Raw genomic sequence first — 7,724 nt, 5'->3', positions numbered from 1 at the left:
CAAGAAATTGCTGAGTTAATGAATCTGGAAATGTTTGGGGTCTCTTTGAACAATCTATCTGGTGCATTGCCATCGGGTCTTTGCGCGGGAGGCCGACTACAATTTCTCACCGCTAATGGCAACAACTTGGTTGGACCCTTGCCAACAAGCTTGCTAAGTTGCAAAAACCTAGTTAAACTTCGTCTTGAAGGAAATCAGCTTCAAGGAAATATCACCGAGATGGGGCTCACCCGAATCTTATCTATGTTGATATCAGTTCAAACAAACTATTTGGCCAATTATCTCATCACTGGGGTGAGTGTTACAAACTTACGATGGTACGTGCATGAAACAACAAAATTACTGGAGTCATACCACCAAGCATAGGGCAGTTATCTCAGTTGGGGATACTTGATTTTTCATCAAATAAACTTGAAGGGCAGATTCCACTGGGATTGGCAATTTAACGGTGTTGTTTAACTTGAGCCTCGGTAATAACCTGCTCCAAGGAAGTATACCTAAAGATATTGGATCGCTAAATAATTTGAGTACTTGGATTTATCATCAAACAACCTAAGTGGGATGATACAAGGGTCAATTGAGCATTGTCTCAAGCTTCACTTCCTGAATTTGAGCCATAATTGCCTCAATGGCAGCATTCAGTCGAACTAGGAATGTTGGTAAACCTACAAGAATTGTTGGATCTAAGTGATAATTCATTTGCTAGTGTCATTCCGAGTCAGCTAGGTGTTTTGAGCATGCTCGAAGTTTTGAATCTTTCACACAATGCACTGAAAGATAGCATCCCACCATCATTTGAGCGCATGTTCAGCCTCCTATCCATTGATGTGTCATTCAACAAAATGGAAGGGTCGGTGCCATAGAGTAGGTTGTTTAAAGAAGCTCCAATCGAATGGTTCATGCAGAATAAGCTATTGTGTGGTGTAGTGAAAGGTTTGCCCCCTTGTGACCTTAACCAAAATGGTGGACGGAAAAAGAAGCCCAGAGCTATTTTACTAGCTATAATACCTGTTGTATCTTTTCTGTTTACCATGTCACTAGTAACTTTGCAATGTAAGAGGAAATCCAAGGTGGAATGCGCAAATGAATTGCAACAGACAAAGTGGTTCTCCATCTGGAACTTTCATGGAGGAGATATGTACAGGCAAATTGTTGACGCCACAGAAAATTTTAGTGACGCTCACTGCATTGGAATTGGAAGTAGTGGGTCAATATATAAAGCTCACTTACCAACATGCGAGATATTTGCATTAAAGAAGATTCATAAATAGAAGATGACGAGCTATTTAATCGTGAAATAGATGCCTTGATGCATATTCGGCATCGCAACATTGTGAAGTTATTTGGTTACTGTTCTGCTACTTGAGGAAGATTTCTTTTGTATGAATACATGGAAAGAGGAAGCTTAGCAACATCTTTAAGGACCAAGGAAACTGCAATAGAGTTGGACTGGACAAGGAGGTTAAATATTATTGAGGATGTGGCCCATGCTTTGTCTTACATGCATCATGATTGCTTTGCGCCGATAGTCCATAGAGATATAACAAGTAACAACGTTTTGCTTGATCTGGAATTTAGAGCATGCATCTCTGATTTTGGTATTGCCAAAATATTAGATGTGGATGGGTCAAACTGCACAAGGCTTGCCGGGACAAAATGATATCTTGTACCAAGTACAATAATATATATCTATGTCGGTTAAATGAACATGTTGTTACATTTATTTTGGTCACTTCGATGGATGTCTTGCATAGCGTTATATATATTTTCACATCAATAATGAAATGATTAGCATAGATCTTCCTAACTGTTGCAGGAAGTAGAGTATTACTTATTGGTTTGTGTAAATGTATCCAATTATACAGTCAAAAACTAATATATCATATATCTTTTTATCGACCATACTATGTTTATCTCTGGTCTCTACAATCTATATATGAGAACTCTCCCGGATGCAAATGATTAGTACCATGGTTGGTGGGCTAGCCAGCCCGGGTTCGAGCCATGCCTTCTTACTTATGTGTGGCAGGGAACAAGTCTTATTATCCCTTCACACCCCTTTTTTTAGTGCATACATACAAAAAGGTTATTAAAATTAACTCTTCATTGTTGGTTTGGCAGAGCTTGCATACACAACAAGGGTGACGGATAAGTGCGACGTCTATAGTTTTGGAGTGCTTGTGCTCGAGTTGTTCATGGGACATCATCCGGGTGATTTTCTTTCATCCCTCTCGTCCATGGACAAGAAAAATACAATACCCAAGGATTTGCTGGACATCCGACTCCCATTCCCTAAAGCTGAGATTGCAAATGAAATCTTCAAAGTGATTGCCATCGCGGTTCGGTGCATAGAACCTGACCCATCAAACCGTCCAATGATGCAGGATGCAATCAAAGTGTTCTCTGCAGATGAAGGGCCCGGTAATCTTGATTACCTGCACACTGAAAATGTCATCACTGCTTCTGGTTTTGAATGTTCTTAGCACATTGGTGTTTCTTCGGTTGCACCTTTTGACCAGAGACTATAATTACTCATTCCGATCATAGATTATTTTGGCTTTACCCTCAATATTGTACAATAAGAGTACTATACTAGCTGATGAGTGCTCGTTGGTTGGCTATTTGCTACTTCTAAATATTTGTATAGCAATGCAGAGAAACTTTTGGCTGCTCGTTACTAGCTAGCTACTAGCTAGCTGTAAATATTTATATAGCTGACTCGTGATATTTCTTCAAAAGAACACATAAATATTCCATTTGCATCCTGTTATTGAAGAACTGCGATCCGATTCAAGTATTCAACTGGTTATTTCCTATATCTTCACTGCCATGGCCTACTTTATTGCCGGCCGGTGAGCTAACTCACGCTCTTGGAAATGATCATTATCAAATGGCGGACTCCTGATGCGTTTCTTCTACTGGAATTCAGATTGACTTAATCTAGCCTGCAAATTGCTATAGGTAAGCAATTGGAATTTGATTGTTCAGGTAATCATTCAAATGCTACCATAAAGAATGGAGTAATTTTTTACTGTTATTACACTTTTAGCAATTTAGCATGTGCTAGTTTTCCATTTTACACCAGCTTATATCCCATTAAGGCGTCTCCAATGTACGTCGGCCATAACTATCAAAAGGTGGACCTTAGACTAATTTACACATTGAGGAGATTGACTGTAAGGGTGTCTCCAATGTGGCCATAAGGTCGTCCGTAAGGCACCTTAAGTCAACCTTCACTGGTAGAAAAAGAGGCTTCCGTCCAGCCCCATTAGTCGCGAAACTGTAGGAACCGCGACTAATGAAGTCTTTAGTCGCGGTTCGGCAGACGAACCGCGACCAAAGGCCTGGGCCCAGGGCGCTCGGTGGCCAGCTGGTGCACGTGAGGGGCTTTAGTCGCGGTTGGCCAGGCCAACCGCGACTAAAGGTGCGCAAAGGCCTTTAGTCGCGGTTGGCCAGGCCAACCGCGACTAAAGCTCCTCCCCTATATATACCAGTTCAGCACGCTCACTTAGCCATTTGGTGTCACTTCTCTTCACAAGCTTCACAAGGGGGTGTAGGTTTGCTTTTGGTTCCTCTTATGCACACAAGGTGTTTGATGAAATGCCCTAAGAGGGTGAAACAAACATGATATGAAGTGTTGGAGCCACACTTGAGGTTCCTCATTTATTTTTTCCTCCTCGATCGCGGTTAGCAACTTGAACCTTTCATGCATGTGTGTCATTGATAAAATATGCATGTGTGCAGTTCATTGTTTAATTTATATTGTTTGTAGCTAGTTAGTTTAACAAATGCATGATGGTTAATTATATATTTTATATTATAATAATGCAGATGAATCGGCAATGGATGTACGGTAACCGACTCTCCGGCGAGTTCACTACGGGTTTGAAAGATTTCCTCGTAGTGGCTAATGCGAACAAGCAGGGGGGTTTTGTTATCTGTCCATGTGTTATCTGTAAGAATCAGAAGGGTTACTCTTCCTCAAGAGATGTTCACATGCATCTGCTTCAGCACGGTTTCATGCCAAGCTATAATTGTTGGACCAAGCATGGAGAAAGAGGGGTTATAATGGAAGAAGATGAAGAAGGGGATGATTTCATCGATGAAAGCTATCTTGCTCATTTCGGTGATACTTTCATGGAGGATGCTGAAGGTGAAGGGGAAGGTGAAGAAGAGGCACGTGATGATCCCGTTGATGATCTTGGTCGGACCATTGCTGATGCACGGAGACGCTGCGAAACTGAAAAGGAGAGGGAGAATTTGGATCGCATGGTAGAGGATCACAGAAAGGCGCTGTACCCCGGATGCGATGATGGTCTGAAAAAGCTGGGCTGCACACTGGATTTGCTGAAATGGAAGGCAGAGGCAGGTGTAGCTGACTCGGCATTTGAAAACTTGCTGAAAATGTTGAAGAATATGTTTCCAAAGGATAACGAGTTGCCCGCCAGTACGTACGAAGCAAAGAAGGTTGTCTGCCCTCTAGGTTTAGAGGTTCTGAAGATACATGCATGCATCAACGACTGCATCCTCTACCGCGGTGAATACGAGAATTTGAATGAATGCCCGGTATGCACTGCATTGCGTTATAAGATCAGAGGCGATGACCCTGGTGACGATGTTGAGGGCCAGAAACCCAGGAAGAGGGTTCCCGCCAAGGTGATGTGGTATGCTCCTATAATACCATGGTTGAAACGTCTGTTCAGGAACAAAGAGCATGCCAAGTTGTTGCGATGGCACAAAGAGGACCGTAAGTCGGACGGGGAGTTGAGACACACCGCAGATGGAACGCAATGGAGAAAGATCGACAGATGGTTCAAAGATTTTGCAGCTGACGCAAGGAACATAAGATTTGCTCTAAGTACGGATGGCATGAATCCTTTTGGCGAGCAGAGCTCCAGCCATAGCACCTGGCCCGTGACTCTATGCATCTACAACCTTCCTCCTTGGTTGTGCATGAAGCGGAAGTTCATTATGATGCCAGTGCTCATCCAAGGTCCGAAGCAACCCGGCAACGACATCGATGTGTACCTAAGGCCATTAGTTGATGAACTTTTACAGGTGTGGGGTGGTGTCCGTGTGTGGGATGAGCACAAACAAGAGGAATTTGACCTACGAGCGTTGCTTTTCGTAACCATCAACGATTGGCCTGCTCTTAGTAACCTTTCGGGACTGTCAAATAAGGGATACAATGCATGCACGCACTGCTTACATGAGACTGAAAGTGTACATTTGCCAAATTGTAAGAAGAACGTGTACCTTGGGCATCGTCGATTTCTTCCGAAAATTCATCCAGTAAGAAAGAAAGGCAAGCATTACAACGGCAAGGCAGATCACCGGCCGAAGCCTGCGGAACGCACTGGTGCTGAGGTATTTGATATGGTCAAGGATTTGAAAGTCATCTTTGGAAAGGGTCCTGGCGGACAATCAGTTCCGAAGGGAGCTGACGGGCACGCAGCCATGTGGAAGAAGAAATCTATATTCTGGGAGCTAGAATATTGGAAAGTCCTAGATGTCCGCTCTGCAATCGACGTGATGCACGTTACGAAGAATATTTGCGTGAACCTCCTAAGCTTCTTGGGCGTGTATGGGAAGACAAATGATACAAAGGAAGCACAGCAGGACCAGCAACGTTTGAAAGACCCTGATGACCGGCATCCGGAATGGTTTCAAGGTCGTGCCAGCTACGCTCTGACCAAAGAAGAGAAGGTCATCTTTTTTGAATGCCTGAGCAGTATGAAGGTCCCGTCTGGATTCTCGTCCAATATAAAGGGAATAATAAACATGGCGGAGAAAAAGTTCCAAAACCTGAAGTCTCACGACTGCCACGTGATTATGATGCAATTGCTTCCGATTGCTTTGAGGGGGCTCCTGCCGGAAAATGTTCGAGTAGCCATTGTGAAGCTATGTGCATTCCTCAATGCAATCTCTCAGAAGGTAATCAATCCAGAAGTTCTACCACGGTTACAGAACGATGTGATCCAATGTCTTGTCAGTTTCGAGTTGGTGTTCTCGCCATCCTTCTTCAATATTATGACGCACCTCCTGGTTCACCTAGTCGAAGAGATTTTCGTTCTCGGTCCTGTATTTCTACACAATATGTTCCCCTTCGAGAGGTTCATGGGAGTATTAAAGAAATATGTTCGTAACCGTGCTAGGCCAGAAGGAAGCATCGCCAAGGGCTATGGAAATGAGGAGGTAATTGAGTTTTGTGTTGACTTTGTTCCTGACCTTAAGCCGATTGGTCTTCCTCGATCGCGGCACGAGGGGAGACTAAGTGGAAAAGGCACGATCGGAAGGAAATCAACGATATGTATGGACGGCCATTCTCTGACTGAAGCACACCACACTGTACTGACCAATTCCAGCTTGGTGGCTCCGTACTTTGAGAAACACAAGAATATTTTACGCTCAGACAACCCGGGGAAGCCTGAATCCTGGATTAGGAAGGCCCACATGGAGACTTTCGGCAGTTGGTTGAGAAAACATTTAATGAATGACAATGATGTTGTAGATCAGCTGTACATGTTGGCCAAGACACCATCTTCGACTATAACGACTTTCCAAGGGTACGAGATAAATGGGAATACATTTTACACGATCGTCCAAGATAAAAAGAGCACCAACCAAAACAGTGGTGTCCGCTTTGATGCAGCAACCGAGAATGGGCAAAAGGTCACATATTATGGTTACATAGAGGAGATATGGGAACTTGACTATGGACCCTCCTTTAAGGTCCCTTTGTTCCGGTGCAAATGGTTCAAGCTAACAGGAGGTGGGGTAAAGGTGGACGAGCAATACGGAATGACAATGGTGGATTTCAACAATCTTGGTTACCTTGACGAACCATTCGTCCTTGCCAAAGATGTCGCTCAGGTTTTTTATTTGAAGGACAAGAGTAGCAAACCGAGGAAACGGAAAGATAAGAAAACGATCAGTACATCATGCGATGATCCAAAGCGCCACATTGTTCTTTCAGGGAAAAGAAACATCGTGGGAGTGGAGGACAAGACAGACATGTCAGAAGATTATAATATGTTTGGTGAAATTCCGCCCTTCAAAGTGAACATTGACCCAAGCATTAAGTTAAATGATGAGGATGCTCCATGGATACGGCACAATCGTAAGCAAGCAGGGACACAAGGGAAGAATTGATGTGTAATAATTTATTGTACCAAACTTTGTATTTGGTCGATGAACTGAATGATGTATCAAACCTTTTGTCAAACCTTCAAGGGGTTTTAAAATGAATTAGTTTTATTTTTCTGATTTTAAAAGGAAAAAGGAAGAAGAAGAAAGAAGGAAAAAGGAAGAAAAAAACAGAAGAAAAAAACAGAAGAAAAAAGGAAAAACAGAAGAAAAAAACAAACAGAAGAAAAACAGAAGAAAAAAACAGAAGAAAAAAGGAAAAAGGAAAAAAGGAAGAAAAAAAGAAAATATGCCACCTACTGGGCCACCACGGCCTGAATACGACTAGAAACCCATTAAAGGGCCAGGATTCAGGCCCGCAGAAGGCCGAGTAGGCCCACAGGCACATAGTGACAGAATTGGCCCGTAAGCCTGCATTTGAGAAGAGCTCGAAGTGGTGAGCGCAGCCGCGCTTATAAACCACTGTCGAAGCCTCTCGACTAGCGAGGTGGGACTAAACATCCCACCGAACCGCGCCAGTTCTAGCACAGACCTTTAGTCGCGGTTGGAGAGGCGGACCGCGACTAAAGGGTACCTTT

The 7,724-nt window shown here is 43.3% G+C and overlaps 1 pseudogene; it reads left to right on the top strand.

The window, feature by feature from the left end:
* Positions 1–219: 219 nt before the first annotated feature.
* Positions 220–2,483, top strand: LOC119310272 (annotated as a pseudogene).
* The last annotated feature ends 5,241 nt before the right edge of the window (positions 2,484–7,724 follow it).

Source organism: Triticum dicoccoides, chromosome 5B (genome assembly GCF_002162155.2).
Source record: "Triticum dicoccoides isolate Atlit2015 ecotype Zavitan chromosome 5B, WEW_v2.0, whole genome shotgun sequence".
Lineage (NCBI taxonomy): Eukaryota > Viridiplantae > Streptophyta > Magnoliopsida > Poales > Poaceae > Triticum > Triticum dicoccoides.
Note: the sequence above shows the minus strand (reverse complement) of the source record. Positions and strands in the feature narration are given on the sequence as shown.